This window comes from Ursus maritimus, unplaced genomic scaffold (genome assembly GCF_017311325.1).
Source record: "Ursus maritimus isolate PB19 unplaced genomic scaffold, ASM1731132v1 scaffold_5, whole genome shotgun sequence".
In the NCBI taxonomy this organism is placed as follows: Eukaryota; Metazoa; Chordata; class Mammalia; order Carnivora; family Ursidae; genus Ursus; species Ursus maritimus.
The window spans coordinates 27,254,471-27,279,319 of NW_024426663.1; the positions used below are offsets into that span (position 1 = coordinate 27,254,471).

General features: G+C 37.1%; 1 protein-coding gene across 3 annotated transcripts in view; it reads right to left on the minus strand.

Annotated features, from left to right (window-relative positions):
* The window catches only part of ZFYVE16 (zinc finger FYVE-type containing 16), a 46,410-nt gene extending 36,461 nt beyond the window's left edge, over nucleotides 1–9,949 (minus strand). The window contains exons 1-2 of one of the 3 annotated variants that reach the window (XM_040622138.1): nucleotides 9,527–9,659; nucleotides 6,371–6,420 (exon numbers count right to left, since the gene is read on the minus strand). The gene's annotated coding sequence lies outside the window, so the exon portion shown is untranslated. Of the gene's footprint in view, nucleotides 1–6,370; nucleotides 6,421–9,526; nucleotides 9,662–9,813 lie in introns of those variants that run through there. The other 2 variants (XM_008711029.2, XM_008711030.2) reach the window with 2 other exon arrangements.
* Between the last annotated feature and the right edge of the window lie 14,900 nt (nucleotides 9,950–24,849).

Consider the following 24,849-nt stretch of genomic DNA (forward strand, 5'->3'; position numbering starts at 1 on the left):
GATGAGCATTCCTCTAATACCAAAACCAAATAAAGACACTACAAGAAAGACAAACTAGAAACCAATACTGCTCATGAACACAGACATAAAAATCCTCAACAAAATACTAGGAAGTAGAATCCAACAATGTATAAAAAGAACTACACATGACAACCAAGTGGGATTTATCCAGGTATGCAAGGTTGGTTCAACCTTTGAAAATTAATCAATATAATCTACCATATCAACAGGCTAAAGAAGAATTATTGTATAATCATATTGATTGATGTAAAAAAAAAATCTGACAAAACAAACACCTACTCATGATAAAAACGCTCAGCAAATTATGAGCAGAGGGGAAGTTTTTCAATTTGATGAAGAATATTTACAAAATACCTACAGCTAACATTATACGTTATGATGAGAAACTGGATGCCTTCCCACCAAAGACTGGGACCAAGGAAAGGATATCTTTTCTCACAACTCTTATTCAACATACTACTGAAAACACACCAGTGCAACAAGAAAAGGGAATAAAAGGTATACCACATGGGAAGGAAGAAATAAAACTACCTCTACTTGCAATGACATGATTTTCAATGTAGAAAATCCCCAAAAACTAACACCCCAAAATAGAGTAGTGAATACAGCATGGACATAGGATACAAGGTTAATAAAAATCATATGCATTCCTATATCTGAGCAAGGAACAACTGGAATTTGGAATTTTTAAAAATGCCATTTACAATAGCACCTCAAAAAATTAAATACTTAGGTATAAATTTAATAAAATATATACGGGACTTATATGTGGAAAGCTACAAAATACTGATAAAAAAATCAAAGAAGATCTAAATAAATGGAGACAGATCCCATTTTCAGGGATAGGTAGACTCAATATTGTTGTCAGTTCTCAATGCAAATCCAATCAAGATGCCAGCAAGCTCTTTTGTGGGACTTAGGAAACTCAGAATTCCTGGAAAGGAAGAGGACATAGAATAGACAACATAATGCTGAAAAAGAACAAATTGGGACAACTCACTCTCTCTGATTTTAAGATTTAGAAGTCTACAATAATCAAGGTAATATAGTACTGGCAAAAGAATAGATATATAGGATCAATGGAAAAGAAAAGAGAGCCTGGAAGTAGACCCACACAAATATAGTCAACGTATCTTTGACAAAGGGACAAAGGCAATTCAAAGGAGAAAGGCTAGTCTTTTCAGCAAGTGGTGCTGAGAAGACTGGACATCCCTATGCAAAAATACGAACCTAGATACAGACCTTACACCTGAATGTTTTTAAAATGGATAATAGACCTAAATGTATTTAAAATGGATAATAAATCTAAATGTAAAATGCAATATTATAAACTTCTTGAGGAAAACTAAGAGAAAATCTACATAACCTTGGGTTTGGTGATGAATTTTTAAATATAACAATGGAATGATCCATGAAAAAATGATTAAGTTGGATCTTATTAAAATTAAGAACATCTGCTCTGAAAAGGACACTATCAAGAGAATGAGAGAACAAGCCACATCCTGGAAGATAACATTTGCAAAACACATACCTGATAAAGGACTTGTATCCAAAGTCTACAAAAAACTCCTAACGTTATATAATTAGAAAGCAAACAATCCAATTAAATGGCAAAAGTTCCAAATAGACACCTCACCAAAGATGATACACAGTTAGCAAATAAACATATGATAAAATGCTCAACATCATTTGTCTTTAGGAACTACAGATTAAAAAAATGAGATACCATTTTACATCAATTACAATGGCTAAAATCCAAACAACTGACAATACCAAATGCTGCAAGGGTACCCATCAGCAGGAACTCTATTTACTCCTGGTGGGAATGCAAAATGGTACACCCACTTTGGAAAACGGTTTGTCTCTTAAAAACTATAGTCTTACTATATGATCCAGCAATCATACTACTAGATATTTACCCAACTGAGTTAAAGATTTATGTCCACACATGAACTTAGATGTGAATGTTTATAACACCTTCATTTATAAGGGCCAAACTTTGGAAGTATTCAAAATGACCTTCAGTAAGTGAATGAATAAACAAACTGTGATATATTCATGCAATGGAATACTATTCAATGATATAAAGAAATGAGCTAACAAGCCACAGAAAGACATGGATGAGTCTTGAATATGTATTGCTACATAAAAGAAGCCTGTCTTTAAAAATCTACACACTGGGGGCACCTGGGTGGTTCAGTCAGTTAAGTGTCTGCCTTTGGCTCAGGTCATGAACTCAGGGTCCCGGGATCAAGCCCCAAGACATCCCAGGGACAACAGTCACACTTAGCATCCAGAGCATGGTTTCTCCAACAAAAGGAACCAAGGCTCCTTGGAGAAATGGCTGATTCCAAGACTGGGCAGAAAATATACAAGACGAGCACAGAGCATCCTGTAATGCCAGAAATAAAGTGAATGTACATATGCACACATGGATGTATACACACATACAATGAAGGAGGTATGTTAAAAGGATACAGGAGTCAACCGAAAGAGCTCCCAAAGGCCAAAGCTGGAACAATCTGAACAATAAAATATATAAACCAGTACTGGCTTATAACCCAAAGCATTAAAAAAAATGAGTTCATACTGAGATAAACAAATAAGGAACAAGACAAATCTCCCACACAGAAAAATTCTGAATAATTTTCATAGATACTTTGCTCTCAAGGAAGTGAAACATAACTCCCTGCTCCTTAAGTGTGCTGCACATACTTTCTTCTTAAGAGTACAGTATAGAAAGGGAGAAACCTGACAAACTCTACTTCAAGCCAGTGGATCAAAGAAAACATCAACAGTGATGAGTCATGTTGATAGTACATACCCTTGATATGATGTGATGACAATGGCACTTTATCTCTGCTGTCTTCTTCCTAAAACACATTACCCCAATCTAATTATGAGAAAAACATCAGAAAAACCACAACTGACATTCTACTAAGTAGTGGACCAGTAATTCTCAAAACTCTCAAGAAGATCAAAACCAGAACATCTGAGAAACTGTCACAACCAAAAAGAACCAAAGGAGACAAGATGTGGTATCCTGGATGGACTCCTAGATCAGAACATAATAGGGAAAAATTGAAGAAATGTGAATAAAGTATGGACTTTGGTTAATACTAATGTAGCAATACTGGTTCATTAATCATGATAAGTGTACTATATTAATGTAAGATGTAATAGGGAAACAGGGGTAAATCAGAACTCTCTGGACTATCTTCCCAATAATCCTATAAATCTAAAACTGTTCTAAAATAAAAAGTTTTTTAAATGAAGTGAAGGCACTAGAAAATAAACTTGAGAAAATATCGTAAAAAGTAAAACAAAAAGAAAGGTAAAGATTAGAAATTTAATCTAATAGAGGTCTGATATTCAAACAACAAGAAGTCCAGAAAAAAAGTGTAGGAAGAAAAAAAAGGAAGAAGCTGTCAATAAAATACCTCAGAACTGATGGATAGGATCTCCAGGTGGAAAGGGCCCAGTCAGGGCTCAACACAATGAATGAAAAATCCTTATCAAGCCACATCACTGTGAAATTTCAGAATACCAGAGTGGTTTACAGAAAGATCAACCCATTTCAGGCTGTAACTGCATCTCCCACCTTTCCCCTACACTCCTGACCCCATCTCATCCTGCTCTCCTTTTTCTCTATTCTAAAGCATTCATTTACTTTACAATCTTCTAACTTTTTGTATAATGTATTATATTGTTTACCATCTGGAACAACTCTCCTCCCTCCAAGAAATTAAGCTTCATGAGGGTAGATATCTTGTATTTTTGTTCACCAATATATTCAAAAAATATCTTGAGTGATGCCTGCCACAAAAATACATGCTTACTACAGACTTAGTGAATAAATATAAAAGCTTCCAGAGAGCAATAGCAGGTCACATACAAAGGACTGGTTATCATATCTGGCATTGGACTTCTCAGTAGCAACACCAGAAGGTAGAAAACAATGGAATCATGCCTCCAAAATTCTAAAAGTAAATTATTTACAACCTAGAATTCTATATTCAGCAAAGTTATCAATCAAGTGTGAGGACAGAATTTTAAAAAACATGTTTAGACAGGCAAGAATCCAAAAACGTTGCTTCCCCTTCAGTCTTTCTCCGGAGCCTCTTACTAGAGTATGTACTCTACCAACATGAGGGAGACAACAAGAAAGAGGAAGGGCTGAAGTCAGAAACAGGCTATTCAACACAGGGAGAGACAAATGCAACTGAGGACACACCTCAAAGACAGCTGTGCAACAACAGGCCTAGAAAGCAACGCATGAAGATGGATGCAGGTGACACGCAATTACAGGAAAGACATTGCAAAACAAAAACAGACATTCTGAATCTACCAAAAGGAGATTTACATATCTTGTCTGAAGGGTTGTTAATAGATTAAAGATATAAAGGACAGGACACCGGGCAGGCTCATTCAGTGGAGGGTGCAGCTCTTGATCTCGGCATTGTAGGTTCGAGCCTCATGTTGGGAGTAGAGGTTACTTAAATAAAATCTTAAAATATATATATAAAAGATATATTAAAAAGATATAAAACATACATTCATAAAGATACTTAAAGGTAGATATATAGAAGAACTAAGGGAGGGGATGCCTGGGTGGCTCAGTCGGTTAAGTGTCTGCCTTCTGCTCAGTCGTGATCTCAGGGTCCTGGGATCGAGTACAACATTGGGCTCGCAAGCAGCCTGCTTCTCCCTCTGCCTGCCGATCCCCCTGCTTGTGTGCTCTCTCTTTCTGACAAATAAATAAATAAAATCTTAAAAATAAAAAAGGTAATTATAAACTCTAGGAAAAAAACAAAAAATTATATAAGAAATAGCACAATATACCTGGCTCACCTGTACACATTATGCACATAGTTAAATGATATAAACACTACATAATGATTTAACTAAAAATTAACATAGAACTAATATGCAAATAAGAGGTGAGGAAAAGTGCAGTGTTTAAAGGTGGAGGTTTGTGTGACAAACCTAAACTCTCATCTTCTATAATAGGAAATTGGTAAATAATATCTAAAACTGTGATAGGATGGGGAGATAGCTGTATACGCAGGTTATTTAAAAACTTAGAGGTGAAAAAGAGTTGAACTAACTAAATAGCTTAACAGTCTATTCACTCTGCAACAACCTTTCTCAGCAAGGGTTCTATAAGAAAATGAAGCCTTAATGCCCTAAGGCATCCCCTTATGTAATGAATTACCTTCTTTCCTATGCCTGTTACTTGTTTTAAACCATCCCCAGGGGAATTAAGGAAACAGTAACGCAACTTCTGTTCCGATGAGGAACACTGATTGAAAGGGCTGCTTCGGCAGAGTGGGATTCAGGAGACAGGATTGGGGCAAAAGATGATTGCTTTTCATTTTAAGTCTTATAGTCTTATTTGACTATTTAAATTATGTACAAGTATCCGTTTGATAACCACTAACATTATATTAAAAGATAGAATAGCAAAAAGTATTAAAGGAACTCTGAATATAGAACATATTAAAAACATAAGGCACAGGAATTAGAAGGTCTAGAAATAGTCTCTCATTAGGAAAAAAACAATTTTTCTTAAAAAAGTATGGAATTCATGAAACATCTATTTACAGAGTTATCTCTATATAGCACTGTACTAGTAAGCATTATGTCATCTGAGGTGCCTAAAAAGTACAGAAAAGGTAAGAGAAGTAATAATAGAATCCAACAATTTATATACGATATAATACAAACACTGTACATGAAACCTTTTAACATGAAATTTGAAGCTGCACATACTTCCCATTTCATTCAACTAAAACGTACTTACTGTGCCAATAATCTACCACATACAGTAAGAGGACACAATGGGTATATAAGATACACTCCCTATTCTGAAAACGTTTATTTATGTGTACATATGATAACCTATTTTATTTAGGTAATATTTTTACTCACCTGACCATTTATGTACTCTCAGATTTACAATCAAAGATTTACAATATTTACTTTACCAAAAAATGGTTTTAAAAAATCTCTTCATGATTTAAAAAAAAAAAAGTGGCAGCAACACAGAAGATTAATCAAAAAACCAACAAAACCAATAGCAAGGAGACTCCTAAAATGGTTCAGATGAGAGATGATGAGGGCCTGAACTGACACAGGGCAGAGCAGATGGAAAGGAGATCAACAGAAAAGTGACTAAAGAATGGGAAATTCTGGAGAGTGAAAGCAAGGGAAAAAGCTAGGATTACTGCCAGGTTTCCATTACGGGTGACTGGGTAGACAGTGGTACCACTGACCATGACAGGCGATACAGAGAAGAGCAGGACTGAGGAAAAACATGAGTTCACATTTGGACTGTTGTTTGCAGTACCTTGAGAACATCCTGGGGGAGATGTCCAATAGGCAGCTGAATATAAGGATCTGGAATGCAGGAGAGAAGTCTGAGATAGATAAAAGATTTGGGAATTGGCAGCACATACCTGTTAATGGATGAGATCACCTAGGAAGAGAATATAGAAGAGGACAGAAGCCTGACATCAGATATCTAAAGATCACAATTAATGTTCCTAAAGCCCCTCTGGATAAAACCTTGCCCAGAGTTATATATACTTCTATAGAAAAATAGCCAATATATAATCTTAAATGACAAAAAATGAAACTGCAAAATGTCATGCACAGTATAAACTCATTTTTACAAATAAGTTGTTTAAAAAAAAAAAAGTATTAGCAAAGGCACAGAAGAAAAATATGGAGGGCCAACACCAAACTGTTAATAACAGTATCTGTGATTATGCAAGTCTTTCACATCCACAATATGTATCTCTATAGTATTTTAGTTTGTGGTTTTTTTTTTTTATAAAAATATACTACTTTTGTAAACAGGAGAAAAGATAATTTTGTTCATTTCCTAAAAAAATTATAGTGCACATCCTTACAATATAAAATAAGAATAATAATAAAAATCTGTTAGAAAAACACATTGACACTGGACTATAAATGGGTAAATAATACAAACTAATAAAATTATGAAAAAATATTCAAAGCACAATCTGTACTATCAACGTACTATGAAAACACATACCATTTTTTGCCTACTAAATCAGAACACAATTTTTCTTTATAGCAATCTCTACACCCAACATGAAGCTCAAACTCACAATCAAGAATTGCATGATCTACCAACTGAGCCAGTCAGCCACCCCCACAATTTTTTTTTTTAATAATACAAGTGCTCCATGTTTGTAAGGGTATGACAAGAAGAGCATCTCAGATACTGCTGATAGGAAGCAAACCTATCAGAAAAACAATGTGGCAACATGTATCAACAGTCCCAAAGAGATTCCATTTAATGTAACAACTCTCCTTTTCAAAAATTTAAGAACATAATCGAAAGCAGCTGAAAACATGCAAAGATATTTCACCAAATCATTAACTGAAACCATCTAAACACCAACATTAGGACACAAAAGAAAATTACCTAGGCATCTAAAGTAATTCTACTTCCAGAGAAACATCAGCACTTGTGCGGGGGAACACATCACAAAGAACTTTCAACTTGCAATGTTTGTCATAGTGCAAAATTTCAAAGAACCTAACAGTGCATCAATACAAGAATAGTTAAATCATCCTTCTCAAACAGATCTGAGGACCCCTGGAAGGCCCAAGAACTTTCTAGGAGGTCAGTGAGGTCCTTCCTTTTCCAAACACCTATCTATGCAAGGCTGGATTTTCTTAACGTGCTTTAGCATACAAGATGGCACACCAGATCGAAGGGAGAAGCAAATATGAGAATCCAGCTGTCTTCTATAAAGATCTACATTACTGATCTGCAAAAATAAAAAACAGTGCCACCCTTCTCACTAAATTTTTTAAAGAAAATATATTTTTCAAAAATATTATTTAATTCAACATGTGAAGGGTTTTTAATGCATAATTTTTAGAAATTTTCTGAGTTTTAATTTCTAAAATACTAAATATATTGCATTAGAGAAAAACTCTTTTAGTCCTCAATAATTTTTAAGTTTGTAAAGGTAAGGGATCCTGAGACCCCACTGGGTTAAAAACTGTGATACCATCATATTATGTAACATTGGGATTATAATTAAATGGGAACGAAGCTTTATCTGTAATTGTTTCAAAAGGCATTTTGCTCATGCATTACTTGTATAATCAAACATTATAAAGTTATACTTATGAAGATTTTTTAAAACATGAGGAAACACTTAAGAAAAGCAGGCAATCCAACTCTATATAAAATCTCATCATCATAATTAAGAAAATGCCACGAGAAAAAAGACTGGAAAGAAAAAGACAAAATATTAACTGCGGTTGATTACCTTTAAATGGTGGAATTATGGCTTTTTATTTTTTCTTCATCTTTATTATATTTAAGATTTTGTTTTTTGACGTTAAGCATGCAGTTTATTTTTTTTTTTATTTTTTTATTTTTTTAAAGATTTTATTTATTTATGTGACAGAGAGACAGCCAGCGAGAGAGGGAACACAGCAGGGGGAGTGGGAGAGGAAGAAGCAGGCTCATAGCGGAGGAGCCTGATGTGGGACTCGATCCCGGTACGCCAGGATCACGCCCTGAGCCGAAGGCAGACGCTTTAACGACTGCGCTACCCAGGCGCCCCTAAGCATGCAGTTTAATATCCACGGGAGGAAAAAAAGGGAGAAATTGGGTGAAAAATTATATATGGTTTTCCTGGATAAAAACCATTATATCTGCCAATTCAGAAGACAAGAAGTTCAAACCAATAATTTAAAGAACCTAAATCGACCAATTTCCTATTTTGTTAAATGAAAAAGATGAACTTATCAAAAGTATGGACTGGGTTTCCATACGAGTCAAACTAACAAGAACACTCAGTCTGGAATAATTTGCAGTCACGATAGTACAAGTAAGTTAACAGTTTAAAAGTTAGGTCATCTTTTAGAATTTTTCAGAGGTACCAAAGAGAAGGTAGAAAAAAGGAACACCGCCGCATCCTTCTGTCTAAAATGATGAGAAAATGCATCGATGCGAGAATGGGGTTTGCGAAAGAGCAAGGGCGGCGATGACAGATTCTGCTGGAGCCGAGTCCTCCCAGCGCCGAGACCCTCTCTGCCGGAACGATAGTCCCCTCAGGCAGGCACAGCCCCTCCCCAGGCGGGACAGGCAGCTTGGGGGCGCTTCTCCCTGCACCCGCCCCGGCCCCCGGGGCGCTCCCCTGCAGCCCCGAGCACTCGGGGCGACTCGAGGCGGCCCGGGTGGGTGGGACCCGGCAAAAAGCCGCCGAGATTGCCCTCCCTGCCCGGTCCAGTCCTCCAACCTCTAGCGAGGGGACGCGAAGTCGTGATTCCCTGTCCAACTCTGGGGGCTCGGAAAGAGAACAAGTCGGGGGCCCAGGCTCAGCCCTTGGAGTTAAAGGAGGGCCAGACCCAGCGCCCAGGTCGGCGGGTCCAGCAGCCACCCCGCCCCCTCCGTGAGTGCAGCAGGGGTGAGGAGAAGCCAGCCAAGTTGCCTGTTAATGGGAGCTCTTACCTCCCCACACCCCTGAGGAGCTCTCAGGGGACACGAAGCGACGTCGAGCAGAGGAGCGAAGAGCGACCCCGGCCAGGAGCCCCGGGGGTGCGCTACGGCGGCTCAGGGTTTGTTTCCCCCCGACCTGTTGGGGAGGGGGTGGGGGAAAGGAGCAGAGAGCGCAGGCGCAGAAGAGGTTTTCCTACGACTCACACTCCCCCTCCCTCCGCGTTCACGGCCTCCGCCAAGTCCCGAAGCGCTTGCGCGCTGCTCTGCGGGGTCTGGGCTGTGGGTGCCGGGCTTCTTACCGGAAGTGCCTGGGAAGGTTGTGGGGAGATGAGGTAGCTTGAAGACCGGCTTTAGATGGGGACTCGGTTTCCCACTAGACGCCTGGAAGCCGGAATCGGGAGGCGAACTGCGTCAGTGTCCGGCTTCCTTTGCCCTTCGTTGACCTAGACTCAGCTTCCCCGCCCCCAGCCTGCAGCCTCCGCAGCTCGCGCCGCGCTCCGGCCTGTACCGGACCCGCCTGCCGCTGGGCAGCTAACCAGGCTTGCTCCCCGCGCTGCTGTCCTCCCAGAAAGCCTTTTTACTTCACATTGGTGTTGCCACCCCCCTCTTTCTCCCGGCAGCGGCAAAAATGCACCCACCCACTCCCGAGCTTCAAGCCCTCCAGCTGACGGCCTGTTCCCAACGCTGCCCTTCCCTCTTGCTTAGTTCTGCTTTTCTAACAGTGACCACGAGAACAGCTGTCTCCCCGCGTCTAAAACAAAAGCTAACCAACTGGGGAAATAAATGCTACTCATGTGATGTATGTTTGTGCTTGTTGAGCTTTACTATTTTTACCACAAGTTTCCTATAAATGTAAATGAGGGGAGAAGAGATAATCTGTATGGGGAGAAGAATCCATCTGTTGCCAAAAAGTTTTACCAGCTCATAATTCATACTTGTCTTTAAAAAATTTCAAGGGTTAGGGGCACCTGGGTGGCCCAGTGGGTTAATTCAGGGTAGGTCGTGATTTCAGGGACCTGATCCCCAGGGTCCTGAGATGGAGCCTGGAGTGGGGCTCCCAGCTCAGTGCAGAGTGTGCTTGAGATTCTCTCTCCCTCTCTCTCTGTTCCTCCCGCTTGTGCTTGGGGGCTCTCTCTCTCTCAAATCTTTTAAAAATTTTCAGTTACGACAGGAGTATTTCAATCAGGTGTAATTTATGGTGAAAGATTTGAGAATCACTTCAATTTCTAAATCTGCAATTTGCAACGACAGTTTATGATCTTTCAAAAATATTGAATTTTGATTTTTTTCTCTAGCCTTGATTTTACTAAATTCTGGAATGAAAGTGTGTGGTTTTAGCCCAACAGTAAAACTTGTATTGGTAGCTTAAAATAACGTATTGAGCATCTACTATGTGAGTCACTGCATTAGATACTTTGCTTACATTATCTCATTTAATCCTAAGCAACTCTACAAAGTACAATATGCATTTTCTCTATGTGTTAGGCGTTACTTACAGATAAATAAAATGGGGTCACTGCCCTTATGGAACCACCGTCTAATAGCAGAGACTCATATATACAAAGGTATATTTGTGATAGAAGTATTTCTATAGAGCTATTCATATTTTACAATACATATTTATATATAGTGTGTGAGGACAAAGAATAGAAATAGAAAACACTGAGATCTTAGAGATAAATAGAAAAAGTATATACGTGAACAGTCAATTCACAAAATAGGAAATCGCAGTGCTAGTGCATGTTTTACTAATATTCAAACCCATTAATAATGAAGACAAAAGAGGTATTATTTCCAGTGGGTCTAATTAGCCAGTTTGTTTAAAATGTGAATAAACTCCATTGGAAATAAACAGCTCATCCTGTTAGGGATATAAATTAGGACAAAGATTTTGGAAAGTTATTTGTCAGATCAAGAAATGTTCACGTGGGGGGTGCCTGGGTGGCACGGCGGTTAAGCGTCTGCCTTCGGCTCAGGGCGTGATCCCGGCGTTATGGGATCGAGCCCCATATCAGGCTCTTCTGCTATGAGCCTGCTTCTTTCTCTCCCACTCCCCCTGCTTGTGTTCCCTCTCTCACTGGCTGTCTCTATCTCTGTCCAATAAATAAATAAAATCTTAAAAAAAAAAAAAAAGTTCACATGACCTAAATTAATAATCTCCCTTATAGACATTATAAGAACATATTCCATAATATAAAGATTTATATGAAATAACAATAAAGTAAACAAACTCCCAAAAACTGGAATGCCTTTCACATACAAATGCAATTGTACTTTGTATCACATTTATTTGTTTATGGGTGTTTCCTTTTTGCAGTGCATTATGCTAGGAGCCGTAAGGATTACAAAAATGGATAATTCATGAAATCTGTCCTAAGAAGTTCACAATTCACTGTGTCATTCTCTTATTTACTAACATAGTTAACAGGTTGCTGCAATATAATAAAATTACAAACTGTTTTTGGAACTTGTCAATTAAATTTCCTATGATTTCTTTTGCTGATTGAAATGAAATCTGCAGATGGAATGCAATGTCAAATAAAAATACTTATGAAAAATAGTCATTGCAAAGTTTGAGTAATAATTACCGAAAAACTCCATGTATCATATTCAATATGATCTCTAAAGATTCCAATATATAACTAAATGGTTTCAACTTCAGGAAATCATCCCAATTGTAACATATTCTGCCAATTTATTCCTTAGACTTTAACTAATCATTGCTTGGACCATAAGCATTTTTTATTATTTTGAAAGGTAACCAGAATCTTGATTATTTTAAGAGATTTAAATTCCACAGTAATATGAACTTACAAAGCTGTTCCCTTTTCATTAGTAATCTGGATGGAGAAAATAACTAGAAGCAAATGAAAATAATTACAATTATTAATTTATTTCATGGCTGGTCTTACACTAACAAGTAATTTTAGAACTAGGGGTTCATTGCTCCCAAACACAGAAAGCGAAATGGAACTGTTAATTGTTAATATTGCTGTCTAACCCTGTTAGAATACCCAAGTTACAAGGAAAGGAACCAATTTTTTTTTTTTTAATTATCTGCTTAGGGCCACTTAGATCAGCTATTTGGAGCAATGTCACTAATGAAGAAGTGGTTATAGTTTTGGTGATGATGAGAACTAGTTTTCTAAAATGCTTTGAAAAAGTTTGGAAGGAAATCCACTAAAATACTAATTGATTATCTTTGGAAGGTGAAATTACGAGTGATTTCTCCTCTTTCTTTCGAGTTTTTTATATTTTCCAAGTGTTTTACAATGAAAACATATTACTTTAATAATCCAGGAGAAAATATAACACTTAAAAGTTTTTCTAAATTTATAATCGAATCAACCAATAACTTTGCATTCCTTATGCAATCAATACATTGCATACTGCATACCATATACTGTATGACTATCGGTCATTAGGAGTGAAATAACCCAAAAGGATGTATAAGCACTTGTGACTAGATACTGTCTGAGGGGTGGCAACAAGGTACAGTTATCCCCAGGGCTCATATATGATACAGCTTCAACATAATGACACAGGTTCTCTTAGCAAGAAAGTCAGAATTCTTTGCCAAATATTTCCAGTTCTCTCTTCTGGGCATATGATGGCAATGTATTTCTGGACCCCTTGTGGTTGAATAGGACCATGTGACAGATTCAGGCAAGTGAACTGTGAAAAGTGAGTGACATGTGTCTTTCTAGACTGGATTCTTTTTACCCACCAGTGTAAGATATTCTAGAGCCCACTTCCCCTCTGGCACAGCAACAGACAAGACTTGATACTGTGGCTTCTCCATCAGTGTGAGTGCTTGAGAGAGTCCACTGAACAGAACACTTCTAGAATAAGAAATAAACTTTGTTGTTATATGCCACTGAGATTTGGGGGGTGATTTGTTACTGCAGCATAGCATAGGCTGTCATGGCACATAAACTTTGTTTAATGACTCTGAGATTTGAAGGTGGCTGTTCTGAATGATACCCTGGGTGCCTCAATGAGACTCTGTGGCAGCAGTGTTTGCTAAATTTATTCCTTCACAGATGAACTAGTACTCATAATTACTATGATATGTTAGCTAAATACATTTTGTTGTAAATGAATACTTACCTCTACTACTTCTCAGACTGACAATTTTTTTTGCTTTCAATTTTTTTGTTATGGAAAATGTCAATCACATGTGAAAGTAGAGAGAAGAGTGCAATAAACCTCTGTTTTAGTATCAACAACTAATGGTCACATTTTATTTCATCTATAAATTCCCCCACTCTAGCCCTTCCCCCACAGCTGGATTATTTTGAGGCAAATCTCATTTATTATATCTTTTCACCTCTAAATGTTTCTACATGTATATTTAAAAGATAAGTATTTTATAAAGTAGAAACAATGATGCAATGAACTCTCTCATATCCAATACTGCCATCTAATCCCAATATGGACGAACTTGTTTCATGTATACCCTTGCCCACTTATATTATTTTGAAGCAAATACCGTATGTCATATCATTTTATCCATAAATATTTCATTATGTACTTCTAAAATAAAATTGCTCTTTACAAAAACATAATACTCGTTTCACATCTAAAGATTTAACAATAATTCTTCAGTAATGCCAGATATTTAGGTATTGGTGTTAATATTTCTAATTGTTTCATAGATGTCATAATTAATAAATAGTTTGTGTGAGTCGAAATCCAAATAAAGTCAACATTTTGAGATTGATTGATATCTAATAATATTCTCTCTTTTTTTTGTTCTTGCACTTTGTTTTTTGAAAAAAACCATGTCTTTTGGCCTGTAGAATTATCAGGATTCAGATTTTTCAGCATCTCTTTCCCCACAGTATCTTTTAATGTATTCCTTTTGCCCCCATGCTTCCTGTAAGCTTGTAGGTAGATCTGGAGGTTTGGTTTGATATGGGTTTAGTTTTTTGGCAAGGCTGCTCCATAGAGGTGTTATGTACTTTCATCAGGAGACATAAGATCTTGTTGGCTCTCTTTTGTTGATGTTAGCAACCATTGACAATCACTACTTGGATCCATTCTTTCATTTGGGTTTGCAGAATAGTGACATTCTATTATTTCTTTTTTTTTTTTTTAATGTATTATTTGTCTCAGGAGTATGGGTCTGTGATCAGTCTTATATAATACCCAGTGCTCATTACAACACATACCCTCCCCAATGTCCATCACCCAGTTATCCCATTCCCCAACCCCCTTCCCCTCAAGCAACCCTCAGTTTTTTCCTAAGATTAAAAGTCTCTTATGGTTTGTCTCCTGTATTGTTTCTTTTTTATTCATTGATTGGAATTCTTCTAGGGATAAAAATTCCCTCAACAACTAGTTTTCCTGAAATATAGGAAATTCATATAAGAAAGGGAAATTAAATATTTGACCTTTTACTTTACTGACGGTTTCCAGAAAAATGAGTTGCTTCCCTCGTATCCTCCACAGGAGAACAGTGGTAGTCGGGGAGAGGGGGTTAATATATGGAACTTAAATATATGTACATATATGCATATATGTATGTATGATACTAAACCAGTTCTCTAGATTTTTTTGTAAAGAGATTTAAGCATTTCCCCATTGTTCATCCCAATGTTTAACATGGTAATGAACATGTCATATTCATTGTCTTAATCATAATACAAAATATATTATTAAAATGGTCAAAGGAATCATAATTAAATATGAATTGGATTATGATTTACTTTTTAGTCTAATGTTAAATTTCTACTTTTTTCTATCAAGTCATAGAACAAGTCAATAAGAAAAGGTTTTTCAAAACTATTAGTTCCTTTTATGTATCTAAGGATAATCACATCTGAATTCATCTGCAAAAATTACAAAGATATAGGCATATCATATTAGTACACAGTTACACTAATTTTGTATTTTGAAGCTGGCGTAAGGAAGCTCACCAGAGTTCAAAGGTGTTTAGATGGAATTAACAATTTTAGGCAATCTAAAGAGAGAAGAAACAACTGTTGATGATCCAATTCCACTGCCATTTAGCATGTAGACTGGAGGCAGAAAGAGAACCGAAATTCAAATCAGAGAAGTGAAATTAATTATTCTCCTTGTCAGTTGCTTGAATAATATTTTTTGAGAATAAGCTCAAAACAAATGTTAGTGTGCTTTCTGAGTTACATAAGTTTAACACTGTACCATAATGAGGAGAAAAAAATGAACTGCGGTTATCATCTTCTCTCCTTATGAATATTTGAGAAAAGAGACCACATTTCCAAACATTGGGAGAATTTTAGCTTTCTTCGGCCAGAGAGAAGGCAAGGAACCCACTACTGGGTGGCAGAGACCAAGCCTTGCAGGCATGTTGTGACCCTATCGGGAACTTGGCAATGAAAAGCAGGATCTGAAGTCAATGAGAAATATCCCCTGTGAGATGCATCTCTGAGCCAAGAGGCAGACTCCAGGGCTCTACAGCAACAACTTGCAGGCAGCAGAGCAACAGAAAAGATAGCTAAACTATGAAGAAAAAGGATAGCACAATGGCCTTATTTTGACGACGCAGAAGTCCAGGATTATTGCAGGACCTCCCCAAGAAAGGGAAGGGAGTTTCAAAAATTATTGGTTGAATTTTCCTTCCAACCTCAGAACAGATTATATTTGATTTAGGAAATAAGGGAATGTGATATTTCTTTTATCCTTGCATTGTGGATTAAAATTCATGCCCATTGTATGTAGTTTTATAATAGTAATCTCTCTCTCTCTCTCTGTGTCCTTTCTTTCTTTTTTTTTTTTTTAGTGAGCTCTACACCCATTGTGAAGCTCAAACTCACAACCCCAAGATCAAGAATCGCATGCTGTACTGACTGACCCAGCCAGACACCCCTCTAATAGTGATCTCTTGATTTTAAAAAATGTATAAATAGAATGGGAATCCTGTCTTTTATTATGAGAGATAACAATTTTTTCTTCAGGCTTTTTTCCCTTTTTTTTTTTTTTTTTGGTAACAGATTGGGTAGTCAGTTCAAAGTGAATTTTTTATATACCCTTTCTTTAACTTCTTCAAATCGAGGAGAAATAGTGATAATCAGAAAAATCTTTTTCATTTTCAATGTTTCTTACTACTTTAAAAAAATAGAATTATGGGGTGCCTGGGTGGCTCAGTTAAGTGTCCAACTCTTGATTTTGGCTCAAGTCATGATCTCAGGGTTGTGAGATCAAGCCCTGCATCAGGCTCTGTGCTGGGCATGGAGCCTGTTTAAGATTCTCTTCCTCTCCTTCTGCCCCCCACCACAAAAAAAAAAAAAAAAAAAAAAAAAAAAATCTTTAAAAAAATAGAATTATGGGGTGCCTGGGTGGCTCAGTTAAGTGTCCAACTCTTGATTTTGGCTCAAGTCATGATCTCAGGGTTGTGAGATCAAGCCCTGCATCAGGCTCTGTGCTGGGCATGGAGCCTGTTTAAGATTCTCTTCCTCTCCTTCTGCCCCCCACCACAAAAAAAAAAAAAAAAAAAAAAAAAAAAATTGGATCCCCCCCCCCCCAAAAAAAAAAAAAAAAAAAAAAATAGAACTATGGATGCAGACTTTTACAACTTAAATTAAACTCTGCATGCATATATAGATAGATAGATATAATGTGTGTTTATATAGTTAAGGAGGTTAGATACATATATGTACAGTCAAACAGGTTAAAATATATATACACAGTTAAATAGCTTAAAACAAAGTTTGAAAGTATGCATTAAATATGAAGAGGGAATCATCATCTGCCTCATTTTCCCTCTTAAAGTAAGGTTTTGCAAGATTGTCTGCTATGATTGACCGGTGATACACAAGGAGATTGGATAATAAAGGACCACATTTCCTCATGTGGCATTTTCTCCCTATTATGGTCATTTCCATGCCCATTTCCTTCTTAACATCAAGGACTCCTGGACAGGATACCTGGTCTTAAATTAACCCTATTATTTTTTTCTTCAATGACTTCTAATCTATTTTCATCTCAATGATGGTTTGTCATTACTGTTACAGTCTGGGCTTGTCTCGCTGTCCTTCTATATATAGTTAGACTTAGATTTGGCTAAGGATATTAGTAGCCTTCAACATGTCAGCAGCTTGCACTAGATGCTTATTTTTCTTTTGCATTAACATCTAGAAACAAGTGGCCTAGAGTTGCCGTGGAATTCTCTTCTATGAAGTCAATACAGATTTTGGATTCTTCTAGTTTTTTACTCTGTCACGTGTGACCTCTATTCTCAGGGTCACCTCATGGTCCAAGATGGCAGCTCCAGCAAGGAGGAAAAAGACATGGTGGGTTAGAGGGTTCACGTAAGCTGTTTCTTAAGGAAAGGTCTCTGAAGCTGCTACAGGATACTCTTACTTATATCCATTGATTAGAACTTATTCTCTTGGCCACATACAATTACAAGGGAAGAGTGGGGAATTGTCTTCATTTTGCGAACCCCTGTGCCCAGCTGGAAATTCTAATGGAAGAATGGCTATTGGAAGGAATTAGTTTCTGCCACCCTCTATTTGAACCATGGTGCCATTAAGAGCTCCCTTGTTGCAAGAACACAGTAATATTTTATCAAACAGCATGGATCTAAGCAGGTTTGGAATGATTATTGTAAGGCTCCTGAATAAAGGCTGACTTTTCAGTCACACTGGAGCACACTATTAATGATTACATTGTCAGTGTTTAATCTTTACTTGCGAAGTCAAATACAAAAACCTTTCCTCCACCCTTCTCTTTCTTCCCCTCGTCACATCTTTAGGAGTACCTGCTCTTGCTCACGTACTTCCTCACCTCCTTTGTTTATTTTCAACCTAATTCAGAATGGATTCTCCCTAATTACTCCACTATTCCTGATAAGGCCAACAGTTAACCCATAAAACTAAATTAATCAGGTGTTTTTCTATTATCTTCCTTGGCTTCTCAGCATCGGGCAATGCTGACGCTTTCTTTCTTGAAATCTTCTCTTCCATTGAATTCCATGACACAAAACTCTTCCAGAGGCTCCTTGTAAATACCCTTTGTGAGCTTTTCCTTGATCAGAACACAGAGTGATGGATCTCCAAAGCCCAGTTCTAAGTTCCCTTCTCTGCCATTACACATAGATGAATTTATCTACTGCAGGCTTCAATTATCACTGTGTGTTGAGGATTCACAAAACTGTGTTTATAATTTGATCTTTGTTCTGATTTGCAATGTCTTTTTTTTCTTTCAATGAGCAAGTGACTAATTTATCTTTGATTAGCCAAAGCTGCTGCTTTATTATCCATCTGAATGCACAGTAATTTTTTTTAAATGTAGGAGCCTGGGGCGCCTGGGTGGCTCAGTTGTTAAGCATCTGCCTTCAACTCAGGTCATGATCCCAGGGTCCTGGGATCAAGGCCCACATCAGGCTCCCTGCTCAGTGGGGACCCTGCTTCTCCCTCTCCCTCTGCCTGCTGCTCCCCCTACTTGTGCTCAATCTCTCTCTGTCAAATAAATTTAAAATTTTTTAAGAAAAAATAAATAAAAAATAAAACATATGAGCTTGTTAGTAAACCGTAAAGTCTATGCCCATATAAAATATTTTAGCTAGCTTATCATGATAATGTTTAGTCTTCCATTTGTTAAACTGTCAACCAATATAAATAATTAGTTACCTGCTGTTTCTCAGACACATTCCCTATATAATATTGAGGATTTAAGAACAGAAACTGAAGACAATGTTTCTTTTATCGGGAACTTTAAAATATAATTGAGAATGAATATATGCATTAAGTGTACAAATATACACAGGTATTTGCAACATATACATAACTATACATACACAAAAAGCAATGTTAAACCCTTCTTGGGATAAAGTATACATTCATACAATGAGTCTGTGCCTTAGTTTAGTCGTCTGTAAAATAAAGATAACAATACCTACCTCACAAGATTGTTGTAAAGATTAAATGACCGGTGTACATAGGAGTGTCTCAAAAGCTTTAAGAAGAATTCAACATACCATAGATATCTTAATAAAACAGATATTTTTGAGCTATGCCTCTCAGTTTTATTCTCCATGAGACATTATTAAAGTTTGTTATACTTGTTTTGAAAAATTTTTTTTAGACCAAAATGATGTTGTGGGTGTTCTGTGGAATAGTAAGCATAGCAAGTGAGTAGCTATTCAAGTGTTAGAGGAAATCCAAATCTACCGCTTAAGGAAAAGAATATCCCTGGTTTTGTCTACCGGTACCTAGTCATGTGACCTACTTACATGCAGATTTGAGGATCTTCTATTCTGCCACGCCTACTCCCAATCAGAACCCATCGTCAGCTATGGAATACCTGCATTCCTGGGTCTTCCTCAGAGTTTATATTTGAATTTTCTGCTGGTGAACTCATCATATCTTACGTTTAGTTGAGAGAAGTAGTTCTTGAGAAATCATCTATGGTAATGTTTTTTCCCTTGGATTAAATTACATTCTGAGAAGGCACGCTTCAACTAAATTACCTGGCCCCTTGCAAAACCACCAATATGACATCGAGTTTTAATTTTATATTCCCAGCTTTTATCAAAGTTATTATAACAAATAGTCATATAAAATTTGGCCTTGTTTTTGTTATAAGCAAAACTAGGTCATTTTATTGCTCAATGAGATCATTTTATTGCTCTTTATGTCTCTTGTCAGAAATTGCTATTAGAATTTAAAACCTGAGTGATGTATGTATTGAGGAATAGGTATGCTTCTTCCTATCTGTAAGTTATGAAATCTGACTTATTTTGGTCCTGTTTTGGTTTGGTACTGGCTGCCAGGAAGTTAAAAGGCGAATCAAATGATCAATCACACTAAGTTCATCACCGTTGGTTACTTTTTACCTTCTTTCATGATTGATTCTCTATTTCTATTTAATTGTATATAAACAGATAGATGATAGAGAGATAGACAGACAGATAGATAGATAGACAGATAACAGATAGATCTCCCCTGGATAAGCCACATAAAAAATCTGTTAGGGAAAGATTTTCTTTTCTTCTACTGTGTTATATATATATATTTTAATGTTAATGGAAATTTATCATTTCAGAGAGTCATTGTAAATACATAAGAAATATTGGAATGAGGGTTAAAGGTTTAAGAAATTTAATAAGATATTTAAGATTATCCTCTCAGAATTTCAATACTGCAATAACAAATATTTAAATGTATTCTAAATTTCAATTTAATCTTTTTTGAAAACGATCAACAAATAGATTTAAATTGTGATTTGATTTGCATTACTAATTTACACATTATGAATTCTATCGAATAGGTTAAATTAGAATGATTTTGTATATTGAAGACTTAGCAAAAACACAATCTCTAAAGAATATGAACTGCTTTGTTTAAATTGCAAGATCTCTTCAAGTATAATTTTCTTCTCCCATGCTGTTTTATATTTTTCTTAGGAAATGCAAAAAAGCTCAAATTCCCATAAAATTTTCATGGGCTTATAAAGCTAAAAGTATTTTTAAAGGGTTATTTCATTTAAAATTTCTTAAATTAATTAGACTTCATATTTTAAAGCAGTTTTTAGATTTATGGAAAATTTGAGCAAAAAGTACAGAGTTCCCATATGTATTCCTATATACTCCCTCCTCTCTCACCCACAGCAATATTTCATTTTTAGTAAGAAGAGTTAAAAAAATTAAGCCAAGATTATTTATCTTACCCTTAAACATTCCCTCCAGAATCATGTACGTTCAGTATAGGCTAAATAAATTAGAAAGATAAATTCAGCTATGGGTTTCCTCAACATTATCAATATTATTTCCTTCTGGAGAGTTCTCCAGTTTTGTTTTGTTTTGTTTTGTTTTGTTTTGTTTTAAGATTTTCTTTTAGAGTAATCTCTACACCCAATGTGGGGCTGGAACTCACAACCCCAAGGTCAAGAGTCTCATGATCTACTACCTGAGCCATATAGGTGCACCCCTAGTTCTTTTTCTTGATGAACTGTTGCTCAAAAGCAATTTGGAGGATATCTGCCGTTATATTAACTCCTCTTTACTCTTCTTCAGAGTGTTTTATTTTTCCCAACTCTTTTTTCTACCATCATAACCATGTCCAAGTGTACAATTCAGTAGTACTAAGTATATTCACATTGTTGTGCCACCATCACCACTATCCATCACCATAACCCTTTTCATCTTGTAAAACTGAAACTCTATATCCATTAAACCCTAACTCCCCATTCTCCCAGCTCCCAGCTCCTGGCAACTACCATTATACTTTCTATTTTTACAAGTTTAACACTTCTAAAACCTTCACTAAAATAGAATCATACAGTATTTGTCTTCTTTTTTAAAAAAATTTTTTTAAAGATTTTATTTATTTATTCGAGAGAGTGAGTGAGGGACAGCACGAGTGGGGTGAGGGACAGAGGGAGAAGCAGACTCCCCACTGAGCAGGGAGCACAGGGAGCCTGACGCAGGACTGGATTCTAGGACCCCAGGATCACAACAGGAGCAGAAAGTAGATGCTTAACCGACTGAGCCACCCAGACACCCCAAGTATTTGTTTTCTCACGACTGGCTTATTTTACTTAGCATAATGTCCACAAGTTTAATCTATATTGTAGTATATGTCAGTATTTCCTTCCTTTTTAAGGTTGAATAATATTCCATTGTACATATGTACCACATTTTGCTTATCCATTCATCCATCGATGGACATGGTGTTGCTTCCACGTTTTAGCTATTCTGAATAATGCTGCTATGAACACGAGTGTACTCCAAGTGTTTTTGAAAGAATGCTTATCAGGTGTCAGGAACAAACCAGAATAATTCTTGCCTAATTTCTGAGACTGATGAGCAGATGTGGTCTGCTGGCCTCCAGTCTCAGGACATAACATTGTGCTTAGGGAAGTCTGTGATCTTTGTCTATTTGTATATAATGTGTGAAATTAACAGTATGGTGGACATCAGAGCTTGGAATTTATGAGGAATTACTTTGGAGTGATTGTGGACTCAGAAATTCCTGTGGGAAATGTCTAATTATTAGTATCTGCAAGGATTTTCTTTTGAGCTAGTCATTTATCCCAAAGAGTAATATACCAATTTCTTGGGGTTGGGGAAAGATTGAGGGACAAGGAGTGGGTAAATCTTTGCTGCCAGCTTTCTCAGAATCAAAGGAGGGAAGAAAGATGGGGTTTCACTATTAGATGTGCAGATTTTCACTTAATAATTTTCCTACTTTCAGTCCTGAGTCTCCTCCATTATGTAAAAAATAATAAGAGCAGTTTTTAAAAGGACCTTTTGAAAACAAAAAGTTGGGGCGCCTGGGAGGCTTACTTAGTTAAGCGTCTGCTTTCAGCTCAGGTCATGATCCCAGTGTCCTGGGATCAAGTCCTGCATCAGGCTCCCTGCTCAGAGGGGAGTCTGCTTCTCCCTCTCCCTCTTCCTCTCCCTGTTCCTACTCTTTCTCTCTCAAATAAATAAAATCTTTAGGAAAAAAAAAGAAAACAAAACAAAAACCTCTGAAATTCAGCACATTAAAAACTAAATTCTGAATATAAAAAAACAAAAAAAATTTTTTTAATTTAAAAATAATAAAAACCAAATTCTGAGCCCCTGGGTGGCTCAGTTGGTTAAGCAACTGACTCTTGATTTTGGCTCAGGTCACAATCTCAGGATCATGGGATCAGAGAGTCTGGGGGAGGTTCTCTCTCTCCCTTTCCCTGCCCATCCCCCACCTTGCTTTCTCACTCTCTCTCTAAAATAAATAAGTCTTTAAAAAAAAAAAATGAAACAAAAAACCCCCACAAATTCTGGCTATTCTATCCAAACCTTCTCTTCTCACAGTTTGCCCATTTTGACAAATGGCAACTTTATCCTCCTTGTCGCTCAGACTAAACTTGGGTGTCATCATTCATTCATCTTTTTTTTTTCCTTTTCCCTCACATTTATGTTTATCAATCAGTAAGTCCTCTTGGCTCCACCCTCAAAATATATCCCCTTCTCACTACCTGATGCAAGCCACCACAATCTTTAGTCTACTGCGGTTGTTCTACTAACATTTATTTTTGGTCTGTTGCCAACAAAGAATGTATGTTATCTTCTCAGACTAATAAGCCCACTTGCCTTTGTGTTTTCTTTCTATAGCTTTCTACTCTGGACGTGACCACCGATACTCTGATTTGTGGTACCTGTCAAACTCCTTCCAGTCTAATCACAGTTTTGGAGCTCACTACCTTAGACCTACCCTACAACAAATCTAGGGAGGGAGGGCACTGATGGCAAAGAAAAAAAGCAAAAGCAATAAACTATCTACCTTGCAATTCCGTTGCAGGCCATGCAAACAATTCCTCAGAAAATAGCTGTGACGGTCATTGTGCTGGTCATTTGTCTATTTGTCCTCCAACTTTTTTTCCTGCCCCTTCTCCATTGCACTCTGTATTGCCCGGCCTGACCCCTGCAAAGTGCCTTTCCCAGCTCTTGGTCAAATGGTTTTGAGTTAAGATGAACCACTGAGGAGACAGTGACTAGAGATTGGAGTGTGACAAGTTGGAAAACCAGGGTATTTCTCCTTTCTCTCTGCTCTGTGTAATATCTCAGGCAGGGCTCCTTCTCCACCATGGTTCCATCTTTCTCTAGGCTTCCTAAGCTCTGGTTCTACCTCCTTATCCTTTTGTCCCTTTGGTTGTGGGGGCAATAGCAGTTTCCTGCCATTGGTAAACTCCAATGTGTTGCCGACCTCTGATTGCCTTCTCAGTTCTCCCATCACTTTTGTGACTAGTTCTCCACATTAAATTTTCTCTGTTAAAATACCTTGGTTCTGTTTTTCTGTACTGCCACCTTTCAAATTCTTGCCATACTCTACTAATACCTGCTCTAGTTTTATGTTTATAACAAGACTTCCCCTCCTAATGCATTGCTAATATTTTCTGCTTTCATATCTACTCTGAAGGTTTAAAACAACATTGTCCACCTTCTTTAAAAGTGAAATATGTTTAGAATCACAGTTTAAGTGTTAGTTCTCAAGACCAGGGATAGCAGCTTCCATTTTGGTGAATCCCTATCACATGTTTGATACTGAGCTAGAGACTTCACAAATGTTTTCTCAGATGTTCACAATCACCTGCATGGGAGTTACTACTCCCTATTTATCAAAGGAGAAAACCGAGGCACAGAGAAAGAGAAGTGAAGTTACTTGATCTAGATTATATAGCTCATATGTGGTGAAGGTTGGCTGCACACATATCCGCCTAATACACTTTCCGCTACCCCACTCTGCTTTTCTAATATGCTCCATGCCCACCTTCACGTTAATCAGGGTTTGCTCATCCTTGTCATGTTACAGCACAAATAGGTTTTATCATATACTTACATAGCGATTTTAGGCCCACATGAAAGA